The sequence below is a fragment of the Eleutherodactylus coqui genome, chromosome 4, assembly GCF_035609145.1.
Source record: "Eleutherodactylus coqui strain aEleCoq1 chromosome 4, aEleCoq1.hap1, whole genome shotgun sequence".
Classification (NCBI taxonomy): Eukaryota; Metazoa; Chordata; class Amphibia; order Anura; family Eleutherodactylidae; genus Eleutherodactylus; species Eleutherodactylus coqui.
In genome coordinates this window covers 212,419,054-212,432,751 of record NC_089840.1, presented here as the reverse complement: position 1 = coordinate 212,432,751, position 13,698 = coordinate 212,419,054, and positions in this window count along the sequence as shown.

The following is a 13,698-nucleotide window of genomic DNA, read 5'->3' as shown; positions in this document are numbered from 1 at the left end:
AAGTAAAACCAATATAAAGCCCAAATGAAGATTTTACACATATATCATCTTAAATATGGAAACATACCAGTGGGGAGTTGGGGACCATTTAGAGCAGATGGGAGACTCAGCACTGTTTGCACAGCACTCGAAAAGTTGCTTGGGTAGATAATTTAGCAACTACAGCATTTCCCTTAGTAACTAGTAGCATGGTTGATTTTTCGGTTAATGTAAGGTGGTGGAGAAGCACATCCACACAGGATGACAGAGTGGACGCTGCTGCTTCAATGGCAGCCAGTTAAGGGATCAGGAAGGGAGAGAGGCAGAGAACTGGAGAGACACTCCAAGCACCGAGAGGAGGATCTGTCCACTCAGTGACATGGTGGAGACATGGCTAGCGTGTCCCTGCCAGGAACAGCGCTATGTAGGGACAGTGCTAAGTCCTGCCCTCAAAGGGGGAGAAAATTCTAAGGTTCAAATAGGCACCAAGTAAAAGCACCAGGCTGTGACAGCAGAGGAGTGTGATGCAGCAAACTTTTAAAGTGGTGGAGGCCGACTAGTAAGAAGAGTGGTGAGAGTGGCTGTACCCCATGCCGGTCAACTGCCAGAGGCTCAACTAGCAGGACGCTCATAGAGAGACCAAGGGGCCTGTGTAAAGTCCTGCGAAGAAGCTGCTGTGCGGACAAAGAAAAGGCCTGCTGTACTATAGCAGGTGAATAACGCTCGTGTGAAAGAGTTAATGCTACCAAACGGTATTGAATATAGCACCATCTTTAGTGCAAAACTGGCATAATTATGTAATAGGATGAGAAATGATTATATGCTTATTGTGATTGTTATGGAGTAGCAAAGTACTAGTTGTATAACGAGAGTAAGGATTGATAGTGAGTGCATTGCATAGTATTAGCTATGTTCTGATGTTCAGTTCTGTGAAGTTTGGGCTGAATGATTAAAGTGAAGAAGGTCTGAAGAAGAGAATATTTTAGTGAAGACTTTTATTCATTTATGGTGTGCTGAGTGTGCTTAGCTAACCAGCTTACACACAATGTAGGCAGAAGAAGCTGGATGTGGAATCCCAGCAGCCGCCCATCTGAGTAGAGTACCTGAAATTAGAGTTAGAGCCCTGCAGGTATATTTATCAGAACTACTGAGAAGGGATTGGTAAATTATTGTCAAATTGGGCAGATATGGGAAAGGCCTGAGTGACCCGTGCCTTACCGCTGCCATTCTATAGCAAACGATGTGTTAAGCCCTTACATTGTAATTAACTGGATTCTATCGAATGTTTAGTTGCTGTCAAGATGCTACAATATTGTAATGTTCTAATACAACATTTAGGTATATGAACTCTCCAGTGGAGTGGTATGCTGTACATGCCATATATATATGAATAAACACTGTTATTGCTGTAACGAACTGCCTCCGTCTCCATATGTCACACCGCGCCATCACAGCACATCGCCTGTTACACTGACACAAATCGCTCATTTTCCTATCAATAACTGACACTGTACATTCTACCCAGATTCTATAAATATGGTGTTTCCTACATATAAAGGGGTAACGTCTCTTACCTCCTTGTCACGAGACAAAACAGGACTCAAGGTAATGCATCCCTTGGGTCCCCCTTTATTAACCTGCCTTCAGGCTTTGGACATGTCACCGGCTCCCCCCGGGTGTGAGACGGTAGAGTCACTGTGAAGAGGCCCAAACTGTACCACGCTGTCTCCCAGGCCGTGGCCCACACCACACTTTGACCCCTTTTCGTGACCTTTGATGGATGATTTTGGTGTCATGAGATTTGTGACATCCTCACCACCGCCGTAAAATGATAAACTTTGAGTTTGATACATTGAGTGATCTGTCAGGCTAGGTCAGAGTTCCCATGTTAAATCTAGTGGCGCTGTTGTGCTTCAGCCAACCGCGCCGCTAGGGAGAGTGAAGCATTACTAAGCGATGTTCATATCAGGTGCTTACCAGATTGACTTGCCATGTCCCTGAAACGTGGAAGACCAAGACGTGGACGGTGAACAGTTCAAGCCAAATCCTAGGCTCGACAGTTCTTAATACATTTACCACCATTTGTCCAAACATTTTATGTTCACGTAGTGATGGGTCGATCTAGTTAAATGACTTCACCAACAGCATGTGAAGCACAACTCTGCATACATTCTTGTCCCATTATACAAGGACTGGCCCAGTATTGTACTGGGAAACTTCCTGGTGGGCCGATCGCTCTCTGGGCCGTCCATGGCAGCTCATTATATAGAGGACCGGCCACTGTCAGTGACAAATAACTATAAGCATCCGGCCCCGTGGAAACAGACTTCTGCACTAATGGCCTTTTACCTGTCAAATGCACCACCACCAGGTCAAGCAGATTGGATTGTTGAGAATGGAAGGTGAATTTGGCTATATAAAATGCATCGCAGCAGCATTTCTATATGTGATTGGCCGGGGCATCGGGGCACTTACAGCTCCAGCAGCTTGTCTTCCAGGAGTGGAGGACTGTTCAGCTGCAGCAGCCCCACATATTGGTCTGCTGCTAGTAGACCCGTCTCCAAGCTGTGCTGATCTCATGATCACTGCCAGCTGAGAGGTGTCCAAACAATCTAAGCGGAGCAGAGAACGCCTTTAAAATATGATGGTATATCCTCAGGATAGGCCACCGATTTCTCATTGGGGGATTCTTCTGCTCAGGATCATCACCAATCAGCTGCTTGAAGTCTACGCTCTGCTCCTTCAAGCATCACAGCCTCCTCAATGTTTATATCTGAACCGGATGCATCATGTTCGTACTCAGAATGTCGTATTATTTAGAGCGCCATTCTGAGTACAGCAGGCTTATTCCTGAGTCGCAGACCCCAACAACGAGATACTGATGGCCTGTCTAGAGGATAAGCTAACTGTTTATAAAGGCTGGATAACACCCTTAACCTCTTGGTGACCGGATTGCATTGCGCCTTAATAGGCAATTGTTTTTCCTTGTTTCATCATCAAATTCCAAGAAATATTACGTTTTCATTATCCCGCCAGCAGAGCCATATGAAGTCCAGTTTAATTGCAGTACAAGTTGTATTTTTAAATGGTTTCACTTTGGGGTACAAATAATGTGTGTATAACTCTTTAGGGAGTTCACTGGACGGTATAAATGATGTTACCTTTTTTCTATGGTGAACACAATTATGCAATACCAAAATCGTATCGTTTTTTCTTTAATGTGCTGCTACTATTCCACAATAAATACACTTTAAGGCCCTCTTCACACGGGTGTATTTACGCACGTAACATTTGAATACGCAGTACGCAGAGAGATAGCTTATTATTTTTTTTCATGGGGAACCCAGCCTAACCCGGCCTGATGTGTGCTGTACATGTCAGGTGTCTGTGTATGGAGCGGGCTCGGGAGGCAAGATTTTTCCATACATGGTGGGTGACAGCTGACACCAATTAAATTAAATGTGCCCAAGTTCAAATCCCCTCTGGGGACTAAAGAAAAGTGTTAAAATTAGTAGATTTGGACTTCCGGTTCCGGCGCCATGGAATAAGCAGCACGGACACAGAGCTCCGCTAACCCTGCTCCAGATACGACCCTAATCACAGCTGCTGTCAGCCCTGCAACCCCGGGAACCAGTCCACCGCTCCAGGGGAGCTCCATAGAAATAACGGTAGAGAAGGAGGGAGACAGCGGCGCCAACCTCTCCAGCCCGGCGGCAAACCACCCCCACAGCAGCCCCGATACCTGCACCCTCAGGGCCAGCCAGAGTGGACCGCCGCCAAGGAGTGGAGCCCCGGAGTCCCGCCAACACAGCCACCAATAGCGCTCCTGACACAGCGCGGACAGAGCCCCTTGGAGCCGGAGGGAGGACAAGTGCGAGACGGTAGGAGACACGTGTCCCCCTCCCCCCAGGCAGAGGCGGCGGCCATATTGGTCCCTGTCCCATAAGCAGGAGACTGTAATAATAACCCCAAAGAAATCAGGTGAGCGGGGCACCTATCTCTCCCTGGATGTAACAGCACATAACTAGTGGTGACCTGACAAGGAGGACTGAAATCCCATATAAAGAAGCCATTAGTTTCCCAAAACATACCCTAACATACTGGTGCATGAGGCTTAACAAAATGCAAATTCAGACACTCTTATCTCCTCTGAGATTGGTGCACCTGCCACTCGTGCAACAATATATTTGGCGCATAACGTATGCAGTCTTGTCACTCATGCAACAATATACTCTGCGCATAACGCCTGCAGCCCTGCAACTCGTGCAACAATAGACTCTGCACATAACGCCTGCAGCCCTGCAACTCGTGCAACAATATACTCTGCACATAACGCCTGCAGCCCTGCAACTCGTGCAACAATATACTCTGCGCATAACGCCTGCAGCCGTGCAACTCGTGCAACAATATACTCTGCGCACAACGTCTGCAGCCCTGCAACTCGTGCAATATACTCTGCACATAGCATCTGCAATCCCACCACTCGTGCAACAATATACTCTGCGCATAACATCTGCAATCCCACTACTTGTGCAACAATAGTCTCTGCGCATAACGCCTGCAGCCCTGCAACTCGTGCAACAATAGACTCTGCGCATAACATCTGCAATCCCACTACTTGTGCAACAATAGTCTCTGCGCATAACATCTGCAATCCCACTACTTGTGCAACAATAGACTCTGCGCATAACATCTGCAATCCCACTACTTGTGCAACAATAGACTCTGCGCATAACATCTGCAATCCCACTACTTGTGCAACAATAGTCTCTGCGCATAACATCTGCAATCCCACTACTTGTGCAACAATAGACTCTGCGCATAACATCTGCAATCCCACTACTTGTGCAACAATAGACTCTGCGCATAACATCTGCAATCCCACTACTTGTGCAACAATAGTCTCTGCGCATAACGTCTGCAGTCCTGCAACTTGTGCAACAATAGACTCTGCGCATAACGTTTGCAGCCCTGCAACTCGTGCAACAATAGACTCTGCGCACAACGTCTGCAGTTCCTGTTACCCATGCAACAATATACTTTGTGCAGAGCGTCCACAGTCCTACTACTTGTACAACAATATACTCTGTGCATAACATCTATAGTCCAGTCATTCGTGCAACAATATACTCTGCGCACAACGGCTGACTTTAACAAATATGGAGAAGTTTGTGGTCAAAACGAAACATAACAAAAATAAGCAAACGGAGACACCTTAAAAAACCCCATTCAAACCATCATTGGGAGAGAAGACACACCAAAGGATGGGGCCCCACTGGGAGAACTCCCAGGGTCTCCTACACCACCGGACCAAGAAAACCTAACAATAAAAGATGCGACAACACTAGACTACAAACACCTGCGATTGAAGTTGCAAAACTTATCTCACCGGGCATACAAGAGACATTGGCAGCCACAGTGATGGGCACATTGCTCGAGCTCCACGATAAAGTGACACAACACAGCAACCGAATTGAGATAATGGAGTTCGAGAACTCAATACTACATCTAAAAGCATAGATCAGTTGAGTCAAGACAATAAACATCTTTGGGAGCGATTAGAAGACCTAGAAAGTAGGTCCAGACGAAATAACCTGCGCATTATTGGAATCCCAGAAAGATACTCACAAAAAGATTTACACCCGTTATGTGAATCCACAATTCCAAACATCCTTGGTATTACCCATAAGTGTAAAGTGGAACGTGCCCATCGCTGGGGACCCGACTGGTGAACATTCTCTACTGAACAAACCTCAAGCAATAAAGCATGCCCAAGACCCACAATAGTAAAATATCTAGACTATACAGATAAGTCACTGATTCTGCGGAACTTCAAGAGCCGTAACAACCTGCTAGAAATTGAGGGACATAAAATCCTGATTTTTGCGGACTATTTGGCAGAAGTCCAGCGGAAGAGAAGGGCGTTCTCCCCTATTTGCTCAGAACTCCACAAAAAACAACAAAAGTTTGCTGTACTTTATCCTGCATTACTGAAAGTGTTCTGTTCTAATGGAACTATCCTTACTTTCCAAGATCCGGAAAAAGCAGAGCGAGAGCTGGCCTGGAGAACTGACGGGAGATCGCCAAGCAGACGGGGAGATCGCTCCCCCCCCAACATCAAGTGACAACAGGAGACGACGTGATGACATCCAGAGCATCTCCGCTACACCATAGGACCGCAGGTCTGCGCCGGAACCTACGACTCCCCCGTGACATCCCGACAGTGTCGTGAGTATGTGACCTCACGGAATGGACATTATGGGGACAATTGGGAAAATTGCCATTGGACAATAGCTTTGCAAAAAAAAAAGCAAACTCGTTCATTTGTTTAAATTTGCTAATACAAATTGCAACTATCTGGAGCGGAAAGTTGATGTATACAGAATAAAAATGGAGTTAAGTTTAACTTGATGCCGTAATCCACAAGAGGAGCAGGATGGTTCGATAGTCTGAAGATATTTACAGTTGCTGTTGCGCGACTGTAACAAGTTAAGCTCCCTGATGAGGCTTACGAAATGGAATTGAAGGAGGTCAATTCATGCGCCCTTCTTTAGGGGCGATGCTACGCATTTTACCCTAAGGGAGACTGCATTAATACCCCTATTGCTATAGAACATAGGGGTTTAGAAGAAGAAAGAAGAAGCTGAAGAGAATACTTGAAGTTAATTGAGAGTTAAGAGTTTAAAGTTAAAACCCTCAAGCATCCAATCCCCACCTAAAAGCTAACTAGAAAGGAAACTAGCATTATGCAAATTATCTCATGGAATGTAAAGGGACTTAGATCACCACAAAAACGTTCGGTAATACTACGCCACTTAAAACGTCTGAAAGCGGACATAGCCTTGCTTCAGGAAACACACCTAGGGGAAGAGGACTACTTTCGTATGCGCAGGATGTGGGTCGGGGAAATATACGGGTCACCAGCAGTACAGTCAAAAGCAGGGGTGCTGATTTTAATTTAAGAAGGGGTTAAATATTGAAATAGAAGGACACTGGCATGACTCGGAGGGGAGGATAGCACTCCTGCAGATCAAAACAGGAAGGGAGAGCTACAACATCTATAATGTCTATGGCCCTAACACCAACAACAAACAGTTCTTAGACAATCTATTGGACAAAATACTGTCAGACACCGAAAAGCATAAAATAATAGGGGGTGACTTTAACGCGGCTATTAAAATGGGTGAAGACAGGCGTAGCCGGGTGACTCGGAGTGACCGGATCAGATACCATGACTTAAATTTTCTAAACTTTGTAAATAAGACTGCTCTAAAGGACGCATGGCGTGAACTTAACCCAGAGGGGCGAGAATTTACCCATTTCTCACATGTGCACAATTCATGGTCCAGAATAGACTACATACTAATGCCGTCCCTTTTAATGTCAAAACTCACAAAAATCTCCATAGGGGATATGGTGATATCGGACCACCCGCCAGTGATACTATCGCTTAGCGAAGAAACCCCGAGGGGCACAGATTATATCTGGAGATTCCCATCATATTTAGCAGAAGACGAGACGTTCTGCACACTATTAAAGGGGTGGTGGATGGAATATATGTCCGACAACGAAGCTCACTCGGACAACCCTCAGCTACTTTGGAACACGGCCAAGGCAGTTATCCGGGGCAGGATAATCGCATATGTGATCTCTTTGAAAAGGAACATGAAAGATAACATTAGTAGATTCAATAAGCAACTACGCGAGGCATATACCCAGTTTCAAGAAAAACCAAATGGCCAAAATACACAAAATTGGACAAAAGCAAAGGAAACATATGAGACCTGGCTACAAAAAAGGGAAGCGCTAGCGTATTCACGTAAAGAAGCAAAACTATTTAAATATGGAAACAAGGCAGGGAAAGTCATGGCCAATTTAGCAAGAGGGCCCATTCAAAGGTCTCTACAGGAAAACCACACTCTCACCCCCCAAAAATTAAGAACATATTCCTTGAATTTTACTCAAAACTATACGCTCAGTCGCAATCACATATAGCTACTGGAGAAGACTTATTTTCAGACATATCGTGGCCCAGATTGACTGAGGAGCAAACAAATCTACTAAGCACACCGGTGTCCCAAGGGGAAATAAAAGAAGGTATCAAAAATATGGGAAATAACAAAGCTCTGGGGCCAGATGGATACACGAGTGAATTTTATAAAATACTAAAAGATCAAACGACCCCACTACTCGAGACATTATTCAACGGATATATGCAGGATAACCCAATCCCCTCGGAAATGAATGTGGCCCACATCAAACTATTACCCAAAGCCGGCAAAGATCCTACAGAGGCCAAATCATATAGACCAATCTCCCTAATAAATACGGATTTGAAATTACTGGCCAAAATTATGGCAGATCGCCTGGCTACCATTATGCCTCATTTGGTTTCTCCAACTCAGGCGGGCTTTACGAAAGGACGCTCAGCCATTATAAACATAAGGAGAAACCTGACAATCCTAGATGATATCAAGATACACCCGAATGCTCACCCTTCCCCAGCCCTTCTCACAATAGACGCTGAAAAGGCTTTTGATAATGTCTCATGGTCTTGGTTGAGGGAGGTGATAGATAGAATGGGCTTCAAAGGTCCTTTCTGTTCTTACCTGTGGAAACTTTACTCTTCTCCACAGGCACGAATTCACACCCCGGGCTTCCTATCCCCAAGCTTCCCCCTACAAAAAGGGACGAGGCAAGGCTGCCCTCTGTCACCACTTCTATTCAACCTGGTAATTGAACCATTAGCACGAAAGCTAGAGAGCAATACCGAGATTAGGGGTATAGAGGTCCAGAAGAAAATCATAAAAACCATGTTATTTGCGGACGATATATTGATAGCGCTCTCCCGACCAAAATCTGACCTACCACGGGTCTTTGCCACGCTGGAAGCCTTTGGAAAACTCTGAGGATTTAAAGTAAACACCACGAAATGCGAACTATTAGATATCTCCGCTCGGGGCAATCTCACAGATACAAACACTGGAAACTAGCTTGTCAGTGTAGCAAAGACGCATATCAAGTATCTGGGCATAAACATAGGTAAAAAGCCAGAATCCCTATACACATTAAATTATCCCCCAATAATAATTAAAATAATAACGGAGCTGAACGGTTGGAGTAACCTCCACTTGATCAAAATGATCAGCTTCCCAAGACTTCTCTACCCATTGCAGACAATCCCCCTCCTACTCCATAGGCGCGACCTAACAAAACTACAGATAGCATTCACGACTTTCGTGTGGTCGCGGAAAAGACCACGTATCGCCTTAAAAAAATTAATGCTCCCCATAAGCGGAGGAGGACTTAACTTCCCAAACATACAACTACACAATGTGGCTAGCCTTATGAGGTTGGATTGGCTACGAAACTCTAATGATTACTCGAATATGGACAGTCTAGGCACCATTTTTCTGCCTGTCACAGGACTCCAAATGCCTATATAGTCATAAGATTAAATTATAAAATTTTGTCAAATATAGTTAGCTGGTTATTTTAATTGATGACAAATTAGGACTTTAAAAAAGTCTGGAGTTGATTCCGAGTGCTGCATTTGCATTTGTTAGTGGTTTGTGGGAACTCTCAATATATGGTTCAAAGGGGTGTAAATGCAAGTGATAAGGCCATCATTAGGCTAAAAAAAACTACTCAAATCTATCAGAAAGATAACAGAAACTTGAGCAGCAGCCAAATCAGCAAGTTTGGTACAGAACAAAAGTAATGATGAGCTCAACAAGGCCTGGAAGATCATGGAGGACACTTAGGCTGCCTGTCCACGAGCGATTGTTCATTGCGTTACCCGTGGCGATAATCCATTAAAGTTAATACATAAAGTTGATCTCAAGATGCAAACCTCTGGTAAGGCTGGTAAGATTTTGCCCATTATGAAGGTTTCCCTTACATTCACAGAGTGTTATACAAGGTTTTTATCTTTTACACCAGTTTTAGGGGTTTTGGTGAATTTGGACCAACGGAACTTTTTGCAAACGTTTGGTGAACCCAACAAACCAAACTTTTCAAGTTTGCTCATCACTACTGCTTCAACTCAAGAACAAAAAAGACCTGATAAAACTTTGAAAGCTGCCAAGTTCTGGAACAAGTTTCTATGGGCAGATGAAATCAAGATCAACTTTTATCAGAATGATGGGAAGACAACAGTATAGAGCAGGAAAGGAAGCGCTCATGAGCCAATGCATATCTCATCATCTGTCAGACATGGTAGAAGCAATGTTATAACATGGGCACAAGCAACGTTTGTCAGATTTTAGCTATACAATTGATGGCACCTCCCTGTCAGAGAGGATAAAATCTGCTAAATATTAATCCAAATGCTTTAAAAATTATGCTTGTGCCTACTTTTTTAATTTTTTTCTCCAAAAATTAAAGTGTGACAAACATATAACATTTTTACGTTTTCCACCAAGAAAACTGTCAGACTGTCTATACAATAAAAGGCTGTACATGAGTCAAGTTCACGTGTCCATGAAATTTCCATGTCAATTCCTTGTTTGGCTATTTCCAATTACCCCTTTTTTCTCGAAAGGTGGGGGTCAAAGAGGTGGGACCCCTGTATACCCCAACCAATAATTGTCTAAGATATAAAAGATGCCCTTTAATTACTAAACTCCAAACTCTATGTATTGTGTTCTGAACTATATGCAAAGAACGCCCTCTAGTGGATACATATATTTCGTTTTTACTAATTACTACTGTGTAAATGGACACAAGGTACAAACTTGAAAGGTTTTACGCTCAGTTTAAACACTCTACAAACAATTATTGTCAACACACATTTTTTTTGTATTTTTCTTTAATCATAGAGTACTGAGAAATGTTTTTTAAAGTTATACTGTACTTACAATACCAATAACCAGTTTGTTGGGGCGGTGGAGCTCCCCATTGGTAAAGATTAAAAAAAAAACAAAAAAAAACACCAGCTAAATAAGGAGAAAAAACTCCCAAATGTGAATATCAAACAGGCTTCATATACACAGACTAAGGTCCATTTACACAGGACGAATGTCGGGCAAACGATGCCCGACACTCGTTCGTGTGTCTCTGTGCTCCTGCACTGGAGCTAGCAGAGCTGTCTCGCTCACGGGGTGGCCAGCAGGGGGGCGGGGCAGTGTAAGAGATTTCTCTCCTCTCGCTCCCCCGCCCCTTTCTATTGAGATAATACAGCAGCCGTTCATACTGAACAGCCGCTGTTTAAACTGAGCGATGATGTTATCTCGATGGAGAGGGACGGGGGAGCGAGAGGAGAGAAATCTCCTGCTGGCGGCTCCGTGAACCAGCCTGCTCTGCTAGCTCCTGTGCAGGAGCACGGGAGCGAGGAAACAGAGGGACGAGTGTCAGGCATCGTTTGCCCGACATTTGTCTTGTGTAAATGGACCTTAAACTGGGACAAGGCTAGGAAACATCCAAAAATAGAAATAAAGCAGTATGAAAAAATGAAAATAGACGTTACATTAATCCATTTCAAAAATGTAGAAAAAGATGTTTCAAGTTCACATCATGGAGAGAGGCCTACCTACGCATTTCGGATGACAGTTCTTACTCATAACATGAACCTGGTAGGGAGACCATATCCTTATAAGAAATAAAACTTAGATATCCTATATTGGCTATTTTTGTGCACAATATGCACCGAAATAGGACACACTGTGTTTTTTAATAGAAGTCAATGGGTTTAATTCACTGCGTATTATGCGTGTAAAAAATACACTTGTGATACACTGCTTATTTACGCCCCCGTGAATGAGCCCTGAGAGCCATGGTGTCCCCATAATGCAACACAATTCACACATCTCCATAGTTTTGTACTTCTCAGTATCTCAAAATCAAAAACTTCTATGCAACCAGCGATGAGCCACAAAAATGTGGTCTCCCGTTTCTGCACCGCCAGATCACCCCCGGAGAAGTCTGTCAGCCCAAAGCAATGTATGATGGATTGGACAAGTTTTTCAAATGCATAAATCCCATTGTGCTAACGTGTTTGTGATGCCAGCTCTACCGGCAGAGACCACGTATGGCCAGGGAGTGTACTGCGCATGCCTGCGTATCTCAGGTATGCGGTCATGCGCAGTATGACTCTGTCTTTTTTCAATTCTCAGCTCTGTTTCATAGCAGGGTTGCGTCTGAAAATGCCGCCCATACACAATGTATTGCGCATGGACAGTGTTGCATACGCTGCCGATACAAAAGTACAGAGCTCATGCTGTGTGGTACGCTGATAAATAGAGCATGCTGCGATCTATTTCTCAAGCGTATTTACACGCACATGTGCATCGATCAATGAAAAGTCCATTTACTTTTATTGACTCCATTCACCGCGCATTATGCTGCCGTGAAAAACGCCCGTGGACATGAGGCCCAAAGTGGGTCAAAACTAAAACCTTTTTTCACACGGACGACTACAGTTTAGGTCAGTGAAAAATTGATTTCATAGCGAGTGTACGTGTGCTTTACATCGGTTTTTGCTATTTTAACATGCAAGTGTCATCCGAGTGTGATCAGTTTTTCACGCGTGTGAGAAAAAAGAAAATTGGAAGTTGTCCAATTGATGTCATTTAAAACTACCAGTGAAGTCAATGGGTGCATTCCATTTTTTTTTAGCATACCTATTGAGTTGAAAGGGTGACTCGGCTCCCAGAATCGCACCAGAATAACATATACTGAGATTCTTTTTACGCAGACCATTGATTCATGGAATCCTGCATGTGAATACACACATTGATTTTAATGCGTCTAAGTTCTGCTAATTTCAAACCCAAACAGATCTCAGACATTAAAATCCTGCATGTGAGTAACGTCTGAAGGTCGGGGTATCATAACAACTGCATTCAAAAGAGAATCGGAAATTTTAATTACTGAAAATATAACTTTTTTAATAACATTTTTTTGTGTCTTTCTCATTTCAAACATTAATAAAATATTGAATTTCCTTCAATTGAAAATAAAAACATTCTCTGAACAAAGTACAAAGGGAATGACATAGCATATTAGCGCAGGTCAGTGCGACTACCATCAAGGCAGGAAAACTGCCAGGTCACAGCACCCTCAGGACTGTAAAAGTAGTCAGCGAAGCTGTCCCTTATGTGCAATTCAATGTCAGGAAGCCTGATGTAGCTGCAACAGATTGGTCTGCCAACATAGGGCATCCAGTTGTTTGCATCTACCTCCTTGCCATCATAATCATGTATGTAATTGTGAAGGACACAACATGCCCTGATGACCGTCTCTACCATGGCCATCCAACTTTATAGTGGGGGAAAAGACATTCCATCTATTAGCCATAACAGTAAAAGTGCAGTCAACAAATCGGTGTGAGAAGGTACAGGCTCATAATATGGAAGAATCTGTCTCAAAATGGCCGCTAGATACAAAATGGAGCATTAAAAGATGTAAATAAGCTTGTGCGTAGTGAAACAATAATTCAAGCAGAAATAACTTTAGAGCATGAGATTCGGTGCAATGTCTAATGATTTGTTTCTATTCATCCGAGAACATTTGCCTGGTACAGTCGCTATCAGAAGAGACTCCCCCACGTCCTGAGCTTTGGGAAAAGAGCAAATCGTGCTGATAAGACGCTATGATCATCCAAACTCACAAGGGAGGACGGGATAATGTCCGGGAGGAATAAACATTTGAAGGACATTTCACATAGATTCTCTCACTATGCTGTAATGTTTTTTTTTTAACCCAATGAGATTAAAGCCG